Raw genomic sequence first — 24,949 nt, 5'->3', positions numbered from 1 at the left:
TTCAGATCCGTTCAATTCATTAACTGTTATTTCCAATAAAATCAGAGGACAGAAAAAGAAATGAAAAATAATAGTACAGTGGTGTAATAATTCACCACTTTTAAGAGAGTGTTGCAATCTATTGCTGAACTCAGACAGCACACACACGCACACACCTTCCCTCTGGCTGTGAACATTAGCACAGGCTATGGAAGCACCTGAGGAAATTGATGACAGGAAGCTTACTTATCTTTTCTCCTCTTAAAATCAGTGGCTCCTCAGACAATCAGTCACACAAAAACAACATCTTGTGGCAACAAAGAACAAATTAGCATTTCGAAATCAAAGTGGGTCATTGATAGGCATCACTGCTTCCCAAAATTCCCAACACTGAGTGTTCCAAATCTGCGCCTCAGTACTTTCCTCTCGAGCGATGCAGATGTCTTGGCTCGTGTTACACTTGAAAGACTGAGTCATGGCTGATGCCTGGCCCCCCCCAATGGACTCAAAGGAACTTGGCTCGGAGATTTATGAAACCCATCCCATTCCCTGCATGGAGCCGGCAGAGCTTAGAATATATGAGAGACTTTTGTTTTTCAAACTCTGATGAACTTCTAGCTCCTGGAAAATTAAGGTACTCTGAAACAAAAGATTGCTTTCAGACTGGCTATCGTGACATTCCTCCCTTTAAAATGAAGCAAAGAGACTAATGAAAACTAAAAGAGTAACGAGTGAGGAAACCTCGAGAAGGTTCAGGTAAGAAAGAACTTGTATGTTTTATTGATGTGGAGCATACGGTAATATTGATATTGGAATATGTTAGTGGTATAATTAGCCAGGAAAAACATGAAGCTCTCAGAACAAGCAGTTACTGGGAATGTGGGTGGGGATTAAGATGGATTCACCAATCAGGAAGCTTATAATATTATTTCACGTCTTGCCCTCTCAAATGTTGCCAGAAGAGTTATGCAATCCAATAAAGATTTCAGACTGTATTATGGCTGTCAAATAACTGAACCAGCCAGCTGTTCTTGTAACTTTTGAAAGCTGAAGAGATGACAGAAAGATGTGTTACATATCTCTTGCGTGTTGTGTCCTTATATTTGCTTATCTAAACACGACCAAACCCTTCTTATTACATACACTTAACCATTAGGCCATAAAAAGGTGCAGATAATCACATTTTAATGACACATTAAGTTTAGCAGTAGTCATAAAACAAGATACACGCAGTGATATTTGGTCACAGATCACGCCCTACTGTTGACAATCATTTTTTTTTATAACTTTCTTTTTAATAAACGCTGCCAAGTAAATGCTACAATGTATATACATTGACAGTGGACAATTCTTTTCCTGAAATTCTTCCATGTAAATTTAAACCAGGTCAATGTGTGTTTTCTTGCTGATTCCCTCTCTTTTGTCCTCCAGAGCTCAGTAGTTCCATTGCTCACCCAGACTGCCTTGAGTCGTGGCCACCACATGCTCTCACTGTCCAACTATTTTACTAACCGCAGTGAGACAGCTTTCGTTTCAGTGGCTGCAGGGTCTGAAGGATACCCCGGGTCGACTACACCCAAACACTGAGGCAAACTGTTTGGATCACAGCCCTGAGGTCATATTAGTGGCTCAGGGGACAACTTCATTATTCATATTACACTCCATAGAGTTTTCTTGCTTGAGTTATGGCAACGCACTGACCTCCCTCCACTTTAATCCAGGGAATAGTGTGATTCAAGATCTGTTCCAGCACAGCAATGTTAAGGAACAACCATGGATTAACACCAAAATGAACACTAAGCACCAGATGTATATAACATACTGTGTAAGTAAATAAGACAGAGGTATACCAGTTCATTGTTATTCTTAACTAAAACTATTTTCAATTAATGCTTCTGTTAATCGAAAAACAAAGCTGGGATACAATAAAATATAAATATTAGATGAACAAACTCAAACTGAAATATCAAATAAATTGAGGTTGAAGTACTAAAATGACAAACTCAAACTGAAATAAAAATAATTGAATGCAAATTTATTTACGACTGATAGATATGATGATAAAATTAAACAATACTAAAATAACACTGCACTGGTTGACTGAAAAACTGCAAATTACATGGTTCAAATCCAGCTGTTCAAATGATAATCTGACCATTGCTGTAAAACATGAAATTAAATTCAAAGAAGCTTTATGTGTTTGATTAACAAAAAAAAAAAAAAAAAAAAAAAAAAGTGAATCGTTCATTCAGGAGTCATACTACACTGGTCACACTATTTGCTTCACTAAAAAGAAGCTCATAAGAGTAATTTGTTCTGTATTGGACTAGACTTAAAGGGATAGTTCACCCAAAAATGAAAATTCTATCATTATTTAATTTTTTTTGCTAAATTGCTATTATTTTGTTCCAAACCTGTATGCATTTCTTTCTTCTGCTGAACACAAAATATGTTTTGAAGAATATGGCCAACCAAACAGTCCCAATTGTTTGACTACACATTTTAAAAAATATCTTCTTTTGTGTTCAACAGAAGAAATAAACTTATAAAGGTTTGGAACAACTTGAGTGTGATTAAATGATGACAGAATTTTCACTTTTGGGTGAACTATCCCTTTAAATTTTCAACATTATTATGGGTTTGACTGCACTGACATTATTGGATGAGAACTGAATGATGACATCACTGCAGAATGTCATTTTTTCTGCAGAAATGCTTTATAGATTAAATGAACTAATTTAAGGAATAATTGACTCTGGGCTAATGAATTATTAGAAAAATAATGCACACCCGAGGTGGTAATGCGGCCATTCTTTTTCTAATAATTCAACGGCCCGGAGTCAATTATTCCGCTTATGTTACCACCCCTCAAAACATTGTTCGGATGATGTAATTCAAGACATTTGTCAGGTTTTTAATCCTTAAAACGCTCTTGTGTGTAAGCATCTAATCCCAAGCCTCCGCTGCTAATTCCAAAACGTAATTTTAGAGCTAGTAACAGAGGCTTCAGCCACTGATAGCAGTCTAATGTATAATTAATGCAGTTATAGAGAGAGAGATTGATTGATTAAGCGTATGTGAATTACTTGAATCTGTCTCTCAACAGTGTTAGGTAGCAGTGTCTCTACTAAAAGAGAAACTACGTTTATCTGCCTCAAGAACAGCGCCGTTATTACCTCGCTAGTGAGAAATTCACGTAGTTCTTTTAAGTTGTTAAACTATTTTACTGATAAAATCGTCAGAGCAGAGCTGACAACATGTTTCTGTGCGAGTGTATGTCCGTAATGTATGCGTGTGTGTTTGAGTGGGAAAGAGGGCAGGACGGGAGAAATAGAGTATGTGCTTTCCGTACATAATAAAACGTAATTTTGTGGCAAAAAACATGGAAATAATTTGTCGTTTTTATCCTATTGTTTACTGTTTATTTGCTTGGTCGGTGTCATTGAGGGTTTTGGTTCTTTTGCTGTTGTAGGCTGTAAAAACCTTTGAAATAACTGAAATTATTTGGGTGAGGTGACATAGAACTAATGTGGTCAAGACCTGCCTGGATCTGTGCGTTTCCCTGAAAATAATTGCACACCTTGGAACGTTCATCAACCAATCAGATTCAAGCACTCAACTGCCCCGTAGTATAGAGCTGGTAAGTCCCGCCCATCCGTAAAACCCCAAGTGGACCTCTAGGTTGAAAAATCATCAATGCAAGTGAATGGGAGAAAATAATTATTTTCTGGTCCCGTTTGAATTGTGCCATGAATGTGAACATATGTTGTCTGTGAATTTTTTATATAACTTTTCATGTTACGAGTTTGACAGTATATGGTGTGATTCTTCGGCTAGCAGTTGTGGAAAAGACATAACGAGAAAGACTACATGTCGCCTATGTGACGTCACCCCATAAAGTTGACTTACCCGTGGTTTTCGCCAACCTCAACGATTTTGTCCTCTCCCTGAAAGAAGGCGGTGAAGTGCACCAAAGACACAGCCATGTTTAGCAGGATCCGTGAGCTAGTGTCCGTGTGCGAATGGTGGTGACGTTTCAAACGCGTCGAAAGCAGCGAAGAGTTGTAGTCCACAAAGTGCTCTCACACAAAGTCTAACCGTATCAAACTTCTACCCGCTAAATTGTAGCATTCTTCACATGAAAAGTTATATAAAAAATTCACAGACAACATATGTTCACATTCATGGCAAAATTAAAACGGGACCAGAAAATAATTATTTTCTCCCATTCACTTGCATTGACGATTTTTCAACCTAGAGGTCCAGGGGGATTAGCGGAAGGGGCGGGACTTACCAGCTCTATAATAATTGATGATCTTTACAACGGAACTGAATCAACACTTAACAGACTTCAGCTGAACAATGACACTATTTGAACTGTTATGTGTATGTACTGTTTGCATCATTGAATCATTTTCCTGTTATCACTGTAAAGCTGATTTTAAACAATCTGTATTGTATAAAGATCGATAGAAATGAAGGTGACTTGACTTGACAATGGTTACACTGTCTCTTTAGATTCAGTAAATGTGTTATAGCTCTTTGAAAAGGTATTGTAGGAAACTTTTTCTTGCTTATACATTCTCAGTGGCAACACTGAGAACAACTCTCTTCATGTGACTCGTTACTGAAAAAAGCTAAACAAATCATATAATTATTGCATTGTCATTAAACCAAAATGATTCAAATTTTTTTCGTTTTTATTTTTTAAAAGTTTCATGGCCTCTAAGTAATATGTTTACTCGTCATTAGGTGTGGTAAAAAAGTAGCCTAATTTTGGAGCCTGGGAACAATTACTTGTGTGATGTCAGTCTTGGACACAGAGGCCATGTCTCAACCCTTTACAGTGACTCTGGGTCTATTAATCCTTTGCAGGAGCTCCAAATTATAGAACAAATGAAAGTAGCCGGCTCTCACCGCAGGGACAGGGATTGCCTATTTTGCTGACTCGTTAGTTGCGTTTGACATGCCTGTTTGTGCAAGAGGGAGAGCGGGAGAATATTTATTGGCTTCCAGAAATGTGAGAGAGCCGGGTACGAGCGGCTCAAGGGTCTTGTTATCGTCCTCTTTGCCTGCGTGTACTTTTTGGGGTTTAATGAACACTCGGGCGGTTCTCGCGCTCCAATCAGACAGAAGTCTCTGCCACTTTCCGCCGCGCTCCGCCAGGCTCGCTTCAGCACCGCTCGCCTCTCCTGTCCTCCAAATCAAATGAGAGGGACATGATGGCGGTGCTGAAAGGCTCAGCCGCTGAATAATTGATGCCTTGACAAGTGTGGAGTCAATTTATCCAGTGGCACACTTTGAGTGAAATTGTGTGCATGATCAGCAGCAGCAGCAGGGGGGGAATAAGTGTTCTCCTACTGTAATTTTATTTATTTCATTTTAAAGACATTTCTGGAATGCAGTAGCATCCACACCACACAGCACAAAGGTTTGTCGGAAGACCATCGTTTAGTCGTCTCTACTCGCGCAGTTAGAATAAAAGCAGCTTCAGAGTAATAGTGGTCCAATTAACTGCATGGAAAAGTTTTAGCAAGCCATCTAGTATTCAAATAAAAACTGTGTTCCAGAATATCTACTACAAATTTAATGTCAAATTTCAGTGACATTTATTTATTGGTTTACGTTACGTAATATGAAATTTAGCCTGTTACATTATAAATCTGACCACAAAGTGTGACTTTCTAAATCTGTTTAGAGCAATTTTAGAATTATTTTTTCTTAAAGATTTATTAGACATAAACAGGAGACCTTTGAGGTTTAAGTATGATGTATACAAAGCAGTGAAGAGGACAGCACAATCAAAACAACCTCATGCTTTTCTTCTTGGATATTGCGCTAATTAACAATTACAGAAATGCCCCTGAGAATAAAGGATTCAGGCTCTGTTTGTGCAGTCTGTCGTATTGCAAACATATTCAGTGTTATGAAAAAGTAATACTAGACCAGAGTTGAGCAAGCTACATTTCTCAAAAAAAGTATCAATATATACCAATTATACTCACAGAAAACAATTAGCTAAGCTAAAAGCTATTGTTTAAAACAAATAAAAATAGGCTTGCTAGAGTACATTTAAGCTTGCTAGACAATATTAAAAAAGTCAGCTCTAGTGTGTATATAGTAGTATATTGTACAAAATGTCTCTCATGTCATGATCCTTCAAAACTTTTTCTGCACAAACTACAGTGATGACATGAACTTTGGACAATAAATATTGTGGCTTGTGTAAGTGCTTGACAGTGGTTGAGTGTTAATGAAACACATTTGGACAGAAAATAAGCAAATATTTCTATGAATATTGGAAAGAAGGGGACATTATGAAATAGGACACTGGCTGGATGTCAAAATGGAAGTGTGTTTATGAGACAGTTTTGGCCGGAGAAAACCAAAGCCTGGGCCAGAATGACAATAAAACACCAATTTATGTTACTTCTGGGGGTATCCCAAGTCAGAAAATTCACTGCGGAGTCAAATTGGGGGTTCATATTTGTAAATCTAAACATGGCTCATTTAATTAATTCCATGCAACTTTTTTTGGCGACTATGAAATGGACATTTCAAGTGTTAGTTTTTAAGTGAAAAATAGTTTTCCGTTTTTTGGTAGTTCGTAGCAAATCCGAAAATGATCATTTATCAATGAATGCATGCATATAATATTTAAGCTAACCACTGTTTGCTGTGTGTACATAGTGTGCTTGAAACTTTTATGTTCCATTCTCCTCCTCCCCTTCACCGTTCTGAATGAGTGCTGTAAGGAAATGTCGAAGGTGGAGGGTAAAGCCTGGCTAAAGAAAATGATTCATTGAAACACGGTATTCACTTTCAATCTATCCAGTGCCTAGCATTGTGAAGGCTGCAGTGGAAGTGAGTTTGAATGTGAAGTGTTGCTATTTCTCCTCAGGCGTTGGACTGTGGCAGATGCCACGCACCTTCGCCCACTCTCCACCCACACTGGAGCAGCCGTGTACTCGGGGCAGATTCTATGTGCAAGCTGCACTCTGACAGATAAAGAAAATCACATTGACGCAGAGAGGGAGAAATGATGAGCTTCTCCTAGTGACTTAGCTCTGAATATTAGCACTAGGTTAAATGAGTCTGAAAACCCTATTCACAGAGCATGGAACGAACAGTTGTGATCGTTCCAGTCATATCTATCACAGATTTGGTGTTTTTTTGGGTTTGGCTGATGTACGTTTTCATAGCTATTTTGTGTCACTGCGGATTGCTAGTTAAGCCGACAGCCATTTATAGAGCGTTGCTGTGAAGGGTTATTGAAACATGACGTGGGTGAGGGTGTGAGTCTACAGTCTTGCATACAGCCGTAAATCTGGTGCACTTACCATGGCTCCATGCCGTTCCACTTGAGCTGTTTCTTTCAGTGTTTCGCTGCCATTTCAGTGGATGGAAAGGGACTTATTAACTTATATGGGATGAGACAATGGTTGTGCGCTTGCTTCATAACACTTCACCAATGCTCTGTGCAAGATAAATGCCATTAACATTCCATGGTTAGATGTTACAGTCCATCTAAAACAATTCAGAGCCAAAGTGCCATTCCACTGGTCAGACCCAAACTAGCACACCAATGGAGTCAGTTTTACTATTTTTTGGGGGGAAATAAAACTATCAGTTACTTAAGAATTGTCTATATAAAACTAGAGCAGGAGAAAATATTTTAACATTAAAAAACACACACTTCAGATAATTAATATTTCAATTATTTCTCCCAAGTCTTCTCTTTCTATGAGAAAATAGGCTAAAACGTAAAATTATAAGCTTTAAAAGTCATGCAAAAATTGTCCCCATTTACCTTTGTAAGAGCATCATCATTCATTTATTTTTCTTTAATTTGTATTAAACCCAAAATATTCCTTTAACTGTGAATTCTAAAAAGTGTGTGAGTTACAACCTCTGGACCATCTAGTGTATATGTACTGTATATGGATTGCCATACTGTACCTCTCTACTGTCCACTTCCTACACACACTTCCTACACCTCAGAATTAGGCCGTCAGCCAGGTCTCTGAGCCTCAAAGGCAGACAGGTACACTCCTCACCTGCCCATCCGCAGCACTCACCTACAGCCGAACATTAGATAAAGAGACACTCTGCATTATTAATCAGGGAGTGTAGGGAGGGATAGGGGAAGGTGAAGAGAGAGAGAGAGAGAGAGAGAGAGAGAGAGAGAGAGAGAGTGAGATAACAAAGTGAGCAAAGCCAGCCGCACTTCTGCCTGAAATGTGACACTACGCCCAGCAGACATGCACTGCGGAGCCAAAAACACTCGCAGACTTTTCCTTCTCCTTTGTTTTCTAATTCTGTCTGCAACAAAAAAGAGAAAAGGGGAGCAACAATCCCAGCATTTCAACCCTGCCAAAACCACAGGGAGATCAATACAAAACATCTGGGGATGGAGTGGACAGGGCAGCTTTTGTTTGCTGGGACCAAATCCAGAGAAATACAGTCCTGCCGGATCTGCCCAACTATGGTTTGGGTTGCCAGGGAGAGAAAGAAAAGGTGTTTGCTCTACTGATGGTTAAAAGCCGAGAGGAAGAAGGGGAGAAACGGGATCACTTCCCAAATCCACACCTCACAAACGCAATGGATTGGCATTTTAGTCAGTTTAAGAGATGTATTGTTAAAATGGTGTTCAAATACATTGGAATCAGTTCTTCTGTATCACATTTACATTTGTTTAAGGGGGCTCAAAGGTAAGAATCAGAGACAGAGTGCAAAGGGCAAGCAAACAGGGTGGGGAAATATTGCTGAAGTACAGAATGATATTCAGGAGAGAGTCAGAATAACAGACTTGATATTGAATATCAAACTTCTTTAATGTTTAACAGACATTTTTGGATGAGGAATAAGGAATTAAATCAATAACACCAATGGGCTCAAGGATGGTCTGCACAACCCAAGGCCAGTGTGAGAGAATTTCTGACCAGTTGGTGAAACAATCACTTGCACTTACAAAATGATATCACAGAATAAGAGACAAACACATACCAATTGTATTTGATGAGGTTTATTTTCTTGCAAGAAAAGGTCAGCAGTCATACAGTCATACAGAGAGGGCATCCTTCCTTCTGTATACTTTTGACCTCCTTGATAGTTTCCAATGGAAATATTTTCAACCATACATGGATCATTGTTTAGACTTGTTCATCATATTCTATCCTTGAGCAGAGGCCCCTCTGTCACGCAGTCACACTTTTCTCATTTCCAGCCATGTATACAATGGTCATATCCATCATACATTCATAAGATCAATAACTGTTCTTTGTTCAATCAAATCAGTCCTTGTGCAAATTATCTTATTAACTAATTACTGCCTTTCTAAGCAATTCCATTGATAAAGGAAAATCAAACATATAGATAATGCAAACATAGTACATTTCTTCCACACCTACACATTGCCTTCAGCTTGTGCATCCATTTTTATGCCTTACAAACTTAAACACTTGGTTTTCTGTTATAAATTCTAGAGTTGTTCGGCTGATTTGTCACCAAAATGACTTGTATTGACTTGAAATGCATCAGTAGGCTATGTGTTGAAAACTAGTACAAACCTATGAGTAATGATCTGAATTATGTGCAAAGCAGATACCAGCAAAAGTGTGTTAAAAACTGGAATTAGCAGTATAATTTACAGGTTGTTGCGTTTAGTCAAAAATAATGTAAACTGTAAAGAAAATGTAACATTTAAAATCTGCCAATAGTCCACTTAAACCTTTTCTTTCAATCAACTGTAAGCTCACCAGATCTCACACGACTAATATATAGAACCAGATCCCTACCCTACATTTTTTTCTTTTTCAAATATGAATTTCACCGTACTGTACATCACAATACGGAAGAAAAGATCAGTCTCTACTTACTTTTAATCAAAAATTTTACAAAAATAAAATATTACATTAAATATACATTGCTATAATAAAATATTATCATTATTTTGTTTTGGGGCCAGCGCAAATGGTGGCAGGGCAAGTAAAAATTGAAAACTACTGACCCTTGCCAGAATAAAAAAAAACAACTTATTGTTGAGCCCTGACCAATCAAAACTGTCTGAAAGATGAGTGACTTTTCACAGATATTAAAGCTCTTAAAGATGGGTGTGATGAAAAATGTGTTCAGAGTTGATACCGACCCCTGCTGAGCCCTGTTTTTTCTAACTCCACCTGGTTGCCTGCAGTCCTATAGCTCACTGATCTCCCAGTGGACCGCCATGGCCTCAGGCACAATCATTACACTTCCAAGATGCATCAGTGCCCCATTGCCAAGGTGCCCCCCCATGTTGGTATTTACGACAGAGGACATTACGCTTCCACTTCAAGGACAATAGAAAGCGTTGAGGATGTTTTAGCTTGCATTAATGCATGTAGCAATACAGTACCCTGCCAGTAATGCTAAAATTAGCATGTAAATGGATCCATTAATTGCTCTAAAAATATGACTTACCTAGGTGGCATTTTAATGAAGGAGTCTTTTATGTCAAAGTTTGGGCATGCTTTTAAAATGGCTTTAACATTGGGAGAGATCAGATGTTACATGAAAAGCGATGCACAGCGCTTGACTAGGAAAGTACCTCTTCAGAAGAACTTTTCATGTGAATGAATGAATCACAATGAAATAACACATTAGGAAAGAGCAGCATTAGACACAGTGGACCGTGTTTAAGAGTGCAGTGTGACTCAACCTCTTGACTGTATCCTTGTCTACTTCTGTGTATGCTAATCTATCACACACTATGCATCACATTCTCAGAAAGTTCATTACTACAAACCCATTAGGTTCAATGGCAAGACCCTCATTCTCAATATCCCTCTAAAAGTGCTGGACTGCACAGAGCATCAGTCACAAGGTCTAGGCTACATGTGGAAGACTAGAACTCAAAGGTAATGAACCCTTTGACTGCCCCAGTGCTATTTGCAGGGAAACTAATTGGTAGAGAGCAGCAGGGCATTCATTTGAACACGCGGCTAGGTAAATGTAGTGCAATCGGCTGTGAAGGGTAAATCAATGCCTTACAACGACAGAACCCATGCAAATGCTAACAAGGATCCTATTGATTATGAGAGCCACACCTTCAGTGTTTGCAGCAAATGGTCTACTAGAGGGCTCCAAGTATGAGTTGAACAGAGAGAATGGCTCTGACACAGTGAGCTAAGGAGCTCATACGGGTGATGTGAGATCAAATATAGCTCATAATATTTCTTAATCCTACTCCCTCGCTTTTTTGGCAGTGAATAATGAATCCATTCAAATTAAGGGGCAAAAAAGCATAATTTTAAAAACGTTCAGGCATAATTTCAACCCCAGTCCCCTTTAAAAAAAACACTGAAATGTACAAGTTTTCTGGTATCATCCAGTTATTTTAGCTGTACAACAACAGTATGCTCCTTGATATTGCAAATTGGTATTTTAATTATTATTACCATAGTCATAAACACTGGTTTGTAGCGCAAATAGTTTTACAGTTTATATGCAATTTGAGAGGTGAGGTCTCTGTGTTGCAACATCTAGCTACTGGGGTGCCTCAGGACTCAGTGCTTGGATCATTTCTCTAATCCATCTACATGTCATCACTAGGACCTGCCATTCAGAAACATGGTTTTTCCTGTCACTGCTATGCTGACGACACACAACTCTACCTCTCATTCCAACCAGTGGATCCGACGGTAGCTGTTCACATCTCAGTCTGCCTGACAGACATTTCTTGGATGAAGGACAACCACATTCAACTAAACCCTGCGAAGACAGAGCTGCTTGTGGTCCCGGCCAACCCAACACTCCATCACAACTTCTCCATTCAGCTAGGTTTGTCAACCATAACTCCATCCAGGAACCTTGGAGTTGTGATTGATGATCAGTTGAACTTCACAGACCACTTTGGTGGGGGAGGCGTGGTTTAGTGAGGTTTGCAACAGGAGGAGAGAGCCAGGAGATATGCGGTGGGTGAGCAAGTTAATTGTGAATGACAAACACCTGTGTCTTGTTTCAGTAATTGGCATGGAGGACTCGTGATGCGTGTGAGCTCGGAAGCCCTGAGAAAGCTGCAGGAGGAAAAGTGATCGTTGATTTTGGTGGACTGAGTTTTAATGTTTCAGCGCAGTGAGCACGACTTTGTTTTGAACTTTTGAAAACGTCAGTAAACACACATAGTCTCTGTAAGCCAACCCAGTCCTCTTCCTTCCTTACATCTTGAACCTTGTTACAACCACATTGCTAGAACTGCCCGGTCCTGCAGATTTGCTATACAACATTAGGAGGATCAGGCCCTTCCTATCGGAGCATGCTACACAACTCCTTGTCCAAGCTCTTGTTCTATACAGACTGGACTATTGTAATGCTCTCTTGGATGGCCTTCCTGCATGCACTGTCAAACCTCTACAACTGATCCAGAATGCTGCAGCTAGAGTGGTTTTTAACGAGCTGAAGAGAGCGCATGTCATTAAAGAAACGGACTTAAACTATAGTGCAAGCAATTTTACTTCTGTTTTAAGTGATCTAACAAGTAAACATACCTGGAAACCTGGAAAAGTATGGAAAAGAAAACCTGGAAAAGTATACCTAAGAAATACTCTCTTCCATGGTTTAACAGTGACATCCTTCAGATCATTAAAAGGTGAGATATTACTCTTAAAATGTCCTTAATAACAAAAACTAATACTGACCACCTTATTTATACTGGCTTGAGGAACAAAGTAGTATCATAGCTGCGAAAGTCAAGTCATCCTCATTTATATAGCGCTTTTAACAATGGCTAGACTAATTATTTAAACTAATTGAAGCAAGTGGCAACAGTTCTAAATTGTGGCAACATAGACTAACCAATTCAAGTAGACAAAAACACTTAAAAATAAATGGTCTTAAAGTTTGTAATAATCTGAATCATAGTAATGAGGCTATTGCAAATGTTTTTAATAGTTTTTTTTTTATCAAGTCAGTACAAGAATTTTAAATATATCGAGTCATCTCCAGAAGAACTAGACAAAGCTCACACAGGCTCCTTCTGTATTAAAGAGGTATCTTGTGATAAAGTTAAAAAGGTGATTATAAACATGAGTAACTCCATGTCTAAGGACATTCACAGCATTCACGCTGCATTAATTAAGAGATATGAAAGCTGTCTGTTGGAGCCAATAACTTATCTAGTAAATTTGTCAATACAAACAAAAATATTCCCAGAGAGCTGGAAAACAGCAATAATTGCACCTGTCTATAAATCGGGAGATAAGGATATAGCAAGTAATTATAGGCCTATTGCTATCCTTCCTGTAGTCTCAAAAGTTCGGGAAAAGATTGTCACCGAGCAATTAGCGGAACATTTAAAGTTGAAAAAACATTTAACCAGTTGCTTTATCCACAGCAGTTTGGATTTAGAGACAAATATCCCACAGAAACAGCTAACTGTTATTTGCTTGACAAAATTAAAGAATCACTGGATAAAGGAAATGTTGTCGGGGCAGTGTTCCTGGACCTAAAAAAGGACTTTGACACTGTTAATCACAGTATCTTGTTACATCAATTAAATCAATTTAAAATGTCATCAGAAGCTTTGCAGTGGTTTAGGTCTAATCTGGGCGGGAGACAGCAATGTGTCAGGGTCAATGGGGTGAAGTCACCTCTGCATGCCAACAACATGGGAGTACTGCAAGGGTCTGTACTTGGCTATCGTTGTTTACAATGTACATAAATGACCTACCAAAATGCTGTCCGGGTGTCAACTGTCAGATGTATGCTGATGACACTGTGGTCCATGTTTTCACTAAAAAACCCAGTCTGGCAGGTGAACACCTGACAAAGGCATTACAGAATATCTCTAAATGGCTCGAGTTATCTCATTTATCTCTTTATGTTAAGAAAACAGTTTCCATGTGTTTCTCCATACGAAATAGGCCTGTAAGCAATATATTTGAGGTGCAGATCAAAAATGAAGTAATAGAAGCAGTGAATGAAGTCAAGTACCTTGGGATTATTCTGGACAAAAAAATAAATAAAATGATAATCATGTTATGTACATCTGCAAGAAGGTCAAACCAAACATAAATTGTTTTCGCTTTATAAGAAGGGATTTGTCATTTCACACTGCAAAACTATACATGCACGCAATGATATTTTCACATCTATCATATTGCGTCACATCATGGTCACAAGCCTCTCCAACTAAATTAAAACCTATTTTCTCAATTTACAAACAGGCAATAAATATGATGGACTGGAAACCTATGAGATGGCATCATTGTGATGTTTTAAGAAAGCATAAGCTTCTTGGCTAAGATATTTTCTGATTATGATATTTTTGCTTTATAACTTATGTTTTTTTTGCATCTGTAATCATATGGTATATTTTCTTTATCCTTTTTTGATAGTATTGTTATTATTACTTTTGTTATCAGTATTGTTATTATATTTTCTTTTTAAAAGCCTCCCGTGGACAGGTGTTGAAAATTAGCATGTGTGCTAAAACACCCAAGCAAATGCATATGGTTCATCCAATGTAATTGTAATGTCCATGTCAAATAAAATAAAAAACAAAACAAATACTAACACTTTTACAGTACTATTGTGTATATCTATAAAAAAAAAAACAAAAAAAAAACGTACTGTGCTGGACTAACTGGGACTGGTCACAGCACTTGCATATTTAATTGCTATTGTTCGTATGATTGCTTCTATTGCTCTCCTCATTTGTAAGTCGCTTTTGGATAAAAGTGTCTCCTGAATGATTAACGTTACATGTAAATTATTAAATTTAAATGTTATTTCTCTATATTGTTATTTACCTATAACGTTAGTGGCTAATGAAACAAGTCTCCCACAGCCACAGAAGAGCTTACATCCACGTAAATACACAAATAAACATAAAAATAAAATAACAAAATAGCGTTACACTTCACGTGATTGCTTACCAAGTATTGCAATTAGTCGTTGTGTAGGCTTTAGGCTACCTCTGCCCATTGGATGGAGAAGGTGGACGAAGCTCTTCAAAGAGAAAAAATAAATAAGACATTTTCAACCACTATTTTAGGCTAACGTTACATATACGTAGCAATTTAGGGTAACCAAACTAATGATAATAGGCTATGTGTCTTATGCGGTCCTTGTACCGTCTTGAGAAATATTTACCCTACAAAAATTTCAGCAACCAAGTCGTTTATCCATATTTTCTGTTGATTGTTTACAAAAAGAACTAACGATGCTTGATTCAAGAATGAATAACCGAGTCGGTTCTTTTTAACGAATCTGCCTGAATCAGTTCGCAAATCATTCGAAAAGGCCACTTTAACGCGTGCCGTTGTTTGGAGCGATTCTCAGTCAATGAAACAATAACAGTAAAAAGTAACGTCACAACACAAAAACTACTGAATGAAGTAGGCTAGATATGTACCTACAATCAGCTCAGACCAAACTACATCTGATCGTTTGTCATCGATGAAGAAGGTCTTACTACTTTAAACACCTGCGGCCTCTGTCAACGACTCCATAATGAAGGGTAAAGGAATGTTCTAGCGTTAAAGGTGCCATATGTAACAATTGAGGTAAAAATATCCCAAAAATGAGCTACACACATCAAAAGAATGAGAAGAAATAAGGGCGATGATGTCATTAAAAAAATGTCAAGTTATAGTGCTGCAGAGATATCAACCTTAATTAGCATTAGCATTACTAGCCACGGCCCGACAGGTGTCGTAATACCAGTTTCGGCCATGGGAGGCGGTATACGGGCAACATAACCACCAGCCAAACATGCAATACACGAATAACTCGCGCGGCTTGTGGGCGTACTTGAACCTGATGTGGAAAGTACAGCCCACTACTACATTTCAGTTCAGGGAAGAGAGCGGAAGGATGGCTGAAGCCCTTGGCAAGAGACCCCTACCACCACCCGCTGCAGGGAAAAAACCGCGCTCTGAAGCACAAATAAAATCTCAAAAAGCTATCCGCCACACTGGCGGGTGAACGATCATACCAAAATATGACATTTTAAGCGCGCACGCGCTCTTCTGCCTCTAAGAACTAGCAGAGAGAGAGAGCGAGCCCCGGCCGCGCGCGCGCGCACTCACTCACTATATTCAGAGCGGTCAAGTTTCCCCGTACTTTTTGACAAGCGTCCTTGACAGGGCGGCCAGAGCTTCTTTGCAGCTCAAGTCGGCGGCGGTGTATACAGTTTTAGTAACGCTCTATCTGTTGACGGCGCTGAGGAAAAAGCTCCCGCCACTGGAAGAAGCTGTCGCCGCCCATTTGTGTCCTCCTGCGCACCCATCAAAGCCGTGCAGAACGTCTTCAGCACTCACGGATCGCGCATACTCCGCCGCTGGCCAGGCTGCTTCTGCTTTACACACCCTGGACGCACGAAACGTAACGGAAAACATTGCAAGGTGTAATGAGACCGAATGTTTTTTGGTGACTAATGATAACTTAGCTAGAAGTGGTATTGCTAATGAAAATCAAACTTGATATATGCTGCTAAATTAGCTTCAGGCGGGCAGCGTAACACTCTAAATAGATGTTGTCCCTATTTTAACTTGTATATGTGCAGCTAAGAAGGTAGGGGCGGAGCATAGACCAATTCACTTTCTGGAGGTATACTGCCCCCATCTGGTATGGAATGTGGAGTATGACTTGATTTTTTTTTGCCAGACATGACATATGGCACCTTTAACGTTACACGAAAGCACCGATGACGGTGTTTTGGGGGGCATTTAGGCTACCTTGAAGTAGGCTTCTCCATTTAAACATTATCGTACATGAATTTAATAGCATGTTGCATGATATATCAGTCTCATCATGCCATCCGATGGTATCCAAAGCCCCTCAACTTCACCTCCTATACTAATATAAGGGTAGCAGCTACATTCATAAACAAGCCTACCAGTCAACAGTGTGGAGTAATAAAGATTTATAAAAATATATATTTTTAAAAGCAGTCTCGGCCAGGCTGCATTTATTTGATCAACAATACAGTAAAAGTAATATTGTGGAATATTATTATAAAATTTTTCTATTTGAATATATTTTAAAATATAATATATAAAATGTGTAATACGTATAAAATGTGTATGCTAATATATCTAATATACTTATTTGGTCCTCAAGAAACATTTTTTATTATTATCAATGTTGAAAACATTCCTTTTGCTGCTTAATATTTTTGTGGAAATCGTGGTACAATACCATTCAAAAGTTTGGGTAAGTAAAAAGAAGAAGAAGAAATTAACACTTAATTAACACGCATTAAATTGGTCAAAAGTGACAGTAAAGAAATTTATAAAGTTACAAAATATTTTTTTTTTGTAAAAAAAAAACCCTTAATATCAAACAGTCATGCAAAAACAGTATCATAGTTTCTACATTAACTTTGTTAATGAAAAGATCCATTATGATTTCTGAAGGATCATGTGACACCAAAGAAATTCAGCTTTGCCATCATAGGAATAAATTACATTTTAAAATATGTAATAACATTTTGCAATATTATTGTTGTAATATTTTACTGTAACGTTATTTTGGCCAAATAAATAAATGCAGCCTTGGTGAGCATACGAGACTTCTTTCAAAAACATTAAGATTACATACTGTAGGCTACATACTTTTATTTAGTTGGTTTATGTTTATTATTTTTATTTATGGTTATCCCTATTCTGTCCATGAGCATTGTTGTTAATGTAGATTTGATTCGTTTATAGTACTGAACAAGTTTCTCTGTTTACTCTGGTTGCTGGGTTGTTGGGTTTTTGTGTGTGTGGTGAGGGGTGTTTTACCTAGGGTGGCAAATGTGGCAGGACCAGCCAGTGGTGCCCAGGAGGGGTCTTACTTTCAAGGGTTTTTTATTTTCAAGCTCTTGTATCTTTCTCTCTCTATTTGCAGTTTGTAAGTACAATGTAATCTTTGCCATGACTTTTTTTTTTTATGAATGAGTGCTCGCTCAGCTTCTGCCATCTGCCTCTCAGTTCGTGCTCTGCCCGGTGTGTCCCCACGGGAGATGTGTGGTGGGAAGTTATTCAATTAGATGTGCATTATTGGGTCGGCCACATCAGTGCTGCTGAGTTGATGATGTTGTGATTACCTTGGTCTGCATTCCTTTGCCCCACCACAGTGTTGTAGACTCTGCTTCATGGAAGACAGAATGGATGAGATAGAGGGAGAGTCAGTGAAGGAAGAGGGGGAGGGAGAGAGACATGGATAGAGTGAAATGGAGGTCTATCAGAAATGCCTGACTGGTTTCAAATGAACCTCCTAACCACCTCGGTCCCTGGCCACATTCAGACGCTCAGATTGACAGAGTGGGCCGGCAGCAGTCTGCTACCACTTTATCAGACTCTAATATTCCTGCTTTTTCCTATCCAAAATTCATTCAGGTTTGAGAGGTACTTTGGATCATTGTTGGCAAAGATTTTTTGACAGTTCTGAGTGCGATATGTCACCCCTGAAATATTTTTCCTCTTTGTCATTTGTTTCTTTGCACTGTCATTTTGGATCAGCAGTGTCACATCAGAGTAAGCCAGAGGAATTTTTTTATTGCTCAGAGGGGTTCCTCTTTAAGGGCTCAGGAGACTTAATCGAGCTCTCAGTTAGGTTTCTTTCAAGTGTCACCTTTATCTGAAATTTTTGAGAAACTAAAATAGACACAAATGTTACATAAATAAATATGTGAATATCTCAGCTCAGATAATTGAGTCATTAAAGGCTTTTTTTGACACATGTCATTTAGTTATTCTGAAATCTCGGACAAATCTGAGCACCGTTTATAACATTGTCAAGATCTTTTTCTCTAGATATGTGAGATTACTACTCTATCTTTGTCTCAGGAGAAGCTGATGTAAGCAGAAGACTCAATTTGTAATCAAATGTAAAATAAATCTGGATAGTTTTTTAGTCCTGATTAAATTAAAAACATAGGCCTAGGCTATTAATCCTAATTCCTTACAATTAAAGATATCTTTTGTTGTTTTGACAACAAAATTAAGGACAGATATTAGGCTGCTGTCCCTTTAAGAGCCAGTGCACGGATCCATTACTGTTTTCATTATACTGTCACATGAGTTTTATGCCTATAACCATAGATATCATATAAAGGCTAGATGTCTCGTCCGCGCTGCTGGCCAATGGAGGTCGACGTCCGCACACGGTGGCCATCTTACGACAGGGTGCTCGCTCACTCGTAACATGGTGCATGTACTTTTAAATAACCATAACTTGCTCAATTTTCTACCGATTTTCAAACGGTTTGGTTTGTTATAAACGTCAGAGATGTAGCTATGAAACTGCATACATATGAAAAATGATACAATTGGACTTCCATATGAAAGAATTATAGCCACGGTAATGACGTTTTTAAGAAACCAAACCGTTTGTAAATCCGTCAAGATTTCACCGAGATAAGAGGATTTATGTGCATGCTGATCACTCACCTTAATTCACAGAGCCCTAGTAAGATGGCCGCCGGTGATGCCGGAAGTGACTCCGCCTTAAGACATCTAGCCTTTATATGATATCTATGGCCTATAACCACTTGTGCGGATGCCCCCCCTCCCCCCTATTTAAGTTATGTGTAACTTCATCTCAGATTTTGCTCTAAAAATGTAATTGTTTACAAACTGAATGAGTATAAAGCTGTAAAATGAATGTTTATTGCATACTTCAGATAGTTTGGTCTTTGAAGGCTTTGATAACGAGTGAATTTTGAAATCTCATACATTTGATAGTAGACTTGATTTTTGCTATTTCCTCTAACCTTTTTTAGGAGAAAAAATTGAAATTTAATTAAATCTTATTTGTGATTTAAAAAAAAAAAATTCTTATGGGCTTGCAGTGATGAGCTAATAATAATAATTAGTGTTATTTGTGTTAAGAATTGTCCTAATGTTCTTCTGAATCAATTAGAGCACTGAACGAAGTGTTTTATAGCTCAGAGGTTGTTCTTTCAGTGAACATTATTTACTGCATTATTACCTGCAATCGTCAGCCTTGGCAAACTGTCCTGCGCGCGTTCATGGCAGTCTGAAGCGCAAGCTTGCTGCCGCATAATGATTTTTACAGGAGCTCAAACGTTGGGAATCTGTAAAAAGTCAATCTTCCCGATTGAGATCACGCAAGCGAATGTAATCTTTTTTTTTTATATGGGTTGCGGCATCCAGGATAAGCACAATTAAGTAGCACTTTGATGAACAATACAACACGTGCCCTCTCTGTTGTAAACGAACACAGAGTCAGCTCACGTCTGTGAGTTCGCTCCAAAGCATTGCTACGTCATTTTGCGACAGGACGCTCGTGCTGCAGACTGTTGAACGCGCTCATGACCGTTTTAGCCGTTAGCCATTTTCTCCCCATTTATTCTCAGTGCTGACCTAAATAATTTAGACATTACATACATCCTGTTTGTCATTTATTTTTTTCTTATGGATTTGCAGTGTCAGGCTTGAGGTTCAAAGTGTCACATTTGTGTCAGGAATGATTCAGGAGAACATCAGAACCAATCAGGCACTGACCACTGGTCTTTTATGTTCTTAGGAATGAGGATACACTCCGAGTGCCACATACCCAGGTGACAGTGAGGACATGAGGTTGGACTCTGTGCGTATAAGCGTGCTGAGAAGCTTCAGAGGGTTACGGTGAGCTACTGCCAGGAAAGGCTGGCTCTGGTTCCCACAGCCAGTCCCCAGATGCCCAGAGCGAAGAGGGCAGGGTGCCTCATCTGCTGTGCAGAGAATACAAATAGGTCAGTCAGTGTTGTAGAGGAGGGGCGGCCCTGGTCAGGAAGCCCTGCCAGATGAATTCCTCTATCAGACTTGATGGTGAGGGCCATCTGCTGCAAATGTGGGGGAAGTCAAGCACAAGGTTGGGCGATGTCTCCTGTTAGCCTCTCACACAGGAAAGGGAGGGATCCGGGTGGGTGGTAGTGAGAAATAAGAGTAGTTTGTGAGCAAGGTGCATACGTCAGTCAAACAAAGTTAGAGCTCCACACAGCACTATAACTGTTAGAAAGACTCTCCATTGTGCTGAAATCTCACGTAAATGCGAACTAAATAACAGGCAAGTTAGTACAAATGTTCCCAGGTCTTTCATAATAGTGTAAATAATGGAGGTATACACAAGCACAACCATGCTGAAAGATAATTAAACTTAGAGGTGGGCGAAACAGGGTAGAATGATGCCATGGCTTGCAAGTGATCCAGTGTTTTTAGGCTTGTGAAGAAAAGCCATATGTAACTTGATGAAACCTTTTACTTGTGCTTTCCCTTTCGTTTTCTTAGTATGAATTTGTTGCATTTTTATGAGCCAGGATTTACCATATTTGACAGATAAAACAATGTAAATGTGATTTCTAATAGTCTAACATGAGGTCTGCTGGCTTAAGGTCGCTGGATGTGGACGATGCTAAAATGTGGTTTTCCTTTGAGATGACATCCTAATTGTAGCAGAATTGATGGTGCCGTGGTTATTCCAGTTATATTAGGGACCAGAACTGAAGACCCCCTGTGGTGAAAATCAAGTTTTTAATTTTGTTTAAATATCTATGTGGTGTTTTTTTAATGCTTTAAGACAAACCAGGTGCAAATTAATCTATCATCACCATTGCTGAGTATTTTGTCCTTTAAATGGCAGTGTACCAAAGACAGTCTCAAAAACACGGTTTGAAAACGCCCCTAATTCCTACCATCGTATGTAACCAATCCCGTCACTGTGCGGGGTGGATCTTTTCCTGTCATTGGTTAGCAATCATAGGCTCACCGCTGTAAAAACACATTGTAAATAGAAACATTTGGCTTTCTCCAGAGCACAAACACAAATTCGCACTGGAGCGTTTACCAAATCTGTTTTGTCAATATTATATTATTACAGTATCAACCGAGGGGGCTTAGCACCAGCATCCTCAAGCATCCAGAACCGGGCCTGCCTTTGAACACTCTTCCTCTTCTTCTTCTAAATCAGTTTCTGGTTCAAACATGTATGGATGAATTAAACCAATATTTCCACTTGCCACTGTGTAGCATTCACTACATTTGACCAAGTGGATCAGTTAGTCTGATCTGGTGTGATTGAGTGGAGGTGGGGAATGATGTGCATATTCATAGATCCGCATATACTAAATGAATCAGGGGTATAGAGTTACATTCAAGCTATTTTAAGACATGAAGAAATTATTTTCACAGGAAAAAAAACATTTAAATATGTCATTGAGATTATCAAAGATGAGTTTTAATGGATAAAATGATTGACTGCAGGAGGACTTGAATTTATATGAGAGTTTAAGGGCATTTTCAGACCTGTAAATCTTTTGTTTTGTACCTAAACATGGACTTAAATTGTAACAATGTTGCATTTTCTTCTTGGTTCGGTTGTTATTGGTTTGTTTGACCAATTGTTCAACTCATTGTTTACGCATGAGTAAAACTGTCTTCTCATTGGTCAGAGTGCACCTGTGCCAGAGATGGTCTTATTATTGGGAGATACGAGGGTCCGTGGCTCTAATTCTCACATTACAGCCTTGACGTCATTGAATTTCATTCAGAGTTGTGCAACAGTCAATTAGTGATGAGAAGTTCGGATCATTTTACTGACTCGGGATCTTTCATTTTGTTCATTTCAGCAGAAAATAATTAAATGTTAATAGCCAAATTTCCTAAAACATCTACTAACACAAACGTTGATTACATTTCGAATAAGAAAAACTAATGCAGCCAAGGTCAAATTATGAGAAACAGAAATTATTAATTCATTGCTTAGCTGGGTCATCAGGCTATGCAGTCTGTTAGTTCACCTCACCTCCCGATCCAAGTTGTTCGTTCTTTTGTCACGTCACATCTCCATAAGCTGAAGCTAAACGATCCCAATCTGACTTCTGACCTGTAATGCGGCCTGAATCATAATCATACACTGTTCGTTCGTTGGCCAGAGGAGAACTGGCACTCCCACTGAGCCTGGTTTCCCCCAAGGTTTTTTTTCTCCATTCTGTCACCTGATGGAGTTTTGGTTCCCTGCCACTGTTGCCTCTAGCTTGCTTAGTTGGGGACACTCATTAGTCGTAATATTTTTGATCTGCCTGCTTTGAAAATATTGTATGCGAACTGAGCTGAGCTGGACGATGACATTTTTCTCCAGAGCTGCTGTATCGATAAATTATTTGTTATTAACAAAGTTCGGGAGGAGCACGTTCAGATAATTAGGCTAACCCTAATTAAACACCTGTGGAGCACATTCAGATAATCAAAGTTAATTAGGCCTAGTGGAGCAGATTCAGTTAATCAACCCAATCAACGAGTTAAGAGGTATATATAGCCTACAGCAGACTTACCTCTGTTCGTTGACAGTTTAACAGCATTTGGCCCCGTCCTACCTTCCTAACATGTCCGACACGAGCTCTTCCGTCCGATGAAGAATCTTTCGTCCTTCAGGAATCTTTGCTGCAATCCTCTGGTGTTATCTCGCGGAAGTCAGGCCAAACAAACGGGTCCTCGTCACCACAGTCACCATGCATCCGTGATCTCCTTCCGTGCATTTCTCTAAACCGGACCATTCAATAATTCCTGCTATAGAGAAATGGACAAGAAGGCCCGCCGAGCACCACCCTCGCGTCTCAGGCAATGCCGCCCTCTTCACGCGAAGGAACGGGCCTTCCTCCAACATCAGGCCGCCGCGCCGCAGATTCAGTCCCGGCCGTCCAGCTCACACTCTCAACCCCCGCTGGCTCAACTCCGTGAGTGCTCAGCTCAAAACCTTCTCGTTTTCTGTCCCTGGTTAAATTTTGCATCGCTTCAGTCGTTGAGTCACAAGCACAGTTATGCCTTCTGCATACTCATTTTGATTCGGGGAATACACGTTTTAAATGGTTTCTGTTCAAATTATTTGCCGTCATTAATGCGCTGCATCCTTGTGGCTTAAACTCACACGTACAAACAGTACTTTTTTTTTTTAATTTTTTTTTTAAGTAATTTAAAACTACAGCTTCACCATTGGTAAAAATCTGATTCAGAACGAACAAAATCGGCAGCTAATGTGACCCATAGAAATGAAGAGAAAAATGTAAATAAATTCATACAAGCAGTGTGTGTCCACGGCAAAGTTTAGTAATCTTTAGTGATTTTCAAACACAATTGGATAAATTCAAGGCGCAAAATTCTATGAAAAGCTCTTTGTCTTTCAACATATGTGAGTCTCTTTTGAACTTCACTAAATAAATGGACCAGCAACAAAGGAACAAACAATCATTTAAATCATATTGATCATCCAACATCAAACAACGACTACAGTATCAAATCGATGCGTCATAGGTGAATATTTGCAGGTTATAAACCGTTTAGGCTTCTCATGTATTCACTCAAAATAAATAAAATAAAAATAATTTAGCAATCGATCTCTCAGCCCCACAGGGTTTCCGCTGAGCTTTGGATTTCAATCGCTCAGGATTAACCATGGGTCTAGCCACATCCATTGAATTCTGGGCATTAACTTGGATACAGTTAATTTCCAGGCCATACTGCACAAGGAGAAATCAAAGGATATTTCTGGTCTCACCCGCATTCCCAGACATTTTAAACTGTCCTAAACGCGAACTGCTATCTTTGCTTGACCACTTAAACTTCAGATGTGCATAATCCTGCAAGGCTGCCCTCTAAACCTCTAAACCTACAAGCTCACCATATCCACCTTCCCCACCGTTCGCCCATAGGATCCCACTCGCTTCTCACACTGCCACAGCAGTGTCATCTCCTCCGCTCACACAGGAGCTCCGTCTCTGGTGTTCCTCTGGTTAACCTTCTTCACTGTCACACAGTCCATTCTGCTCCCACAGGAGTCCAGTTTCTCTGGCTAACCTTGCCTTCATTGCCGCAGCAGTGATGTCCCGTCACACTCCTGCAGGAGCTCAGTTTCTCTAGCTAATGTTCTCCACTGCTGCAGCAGTGATGTGACCATCGGCTCCCGCAGTAGCTCAGTTTCTGTCTAACCTTGCCTTCACTGCCGCAGT

At 39.2% G+C, this 24,949-nt stretch overlaps 1 protein-coding gene across 1 annotated transcript in view; it reads left to right on the top strand.

The window, feature by feature from the left end:
- Positions 1-602: 602 nt before the first annotated feature.
- The window catches only part of klf12b (Kruppel like factor 12b), a gene marked incomplete at its 5' end in the record, with an annotated part of 88,527 nt that continues 64,180 nt past the window's right edge, over positions 603-24,949 (top strand). The window contains one exon of the mRNA XM_081368689.1: positions 603-735. The remainder of the gene's footprint in view (positions 736-24,949) is intronic.

This window comes from Scardinius erythrophthalmus, assembly GCF_964197995.2.
Source record: "Scardinius erythrophthalmus genome assembly, chromosome: 6".
Taxonomy (NCBI): domain Eukaryota; kingdom Metazoa; phylum Chordata; class Actinopteri; order Cypriniformes; family Leuciscidae; genus Scardinius; species Scardinius erythrophthalmus.
The sequence above is the reverse complement of the archived record's forward strand: the minus strand, read 5'-3'. Positions and strand labels throughout refer to the sequence as shown.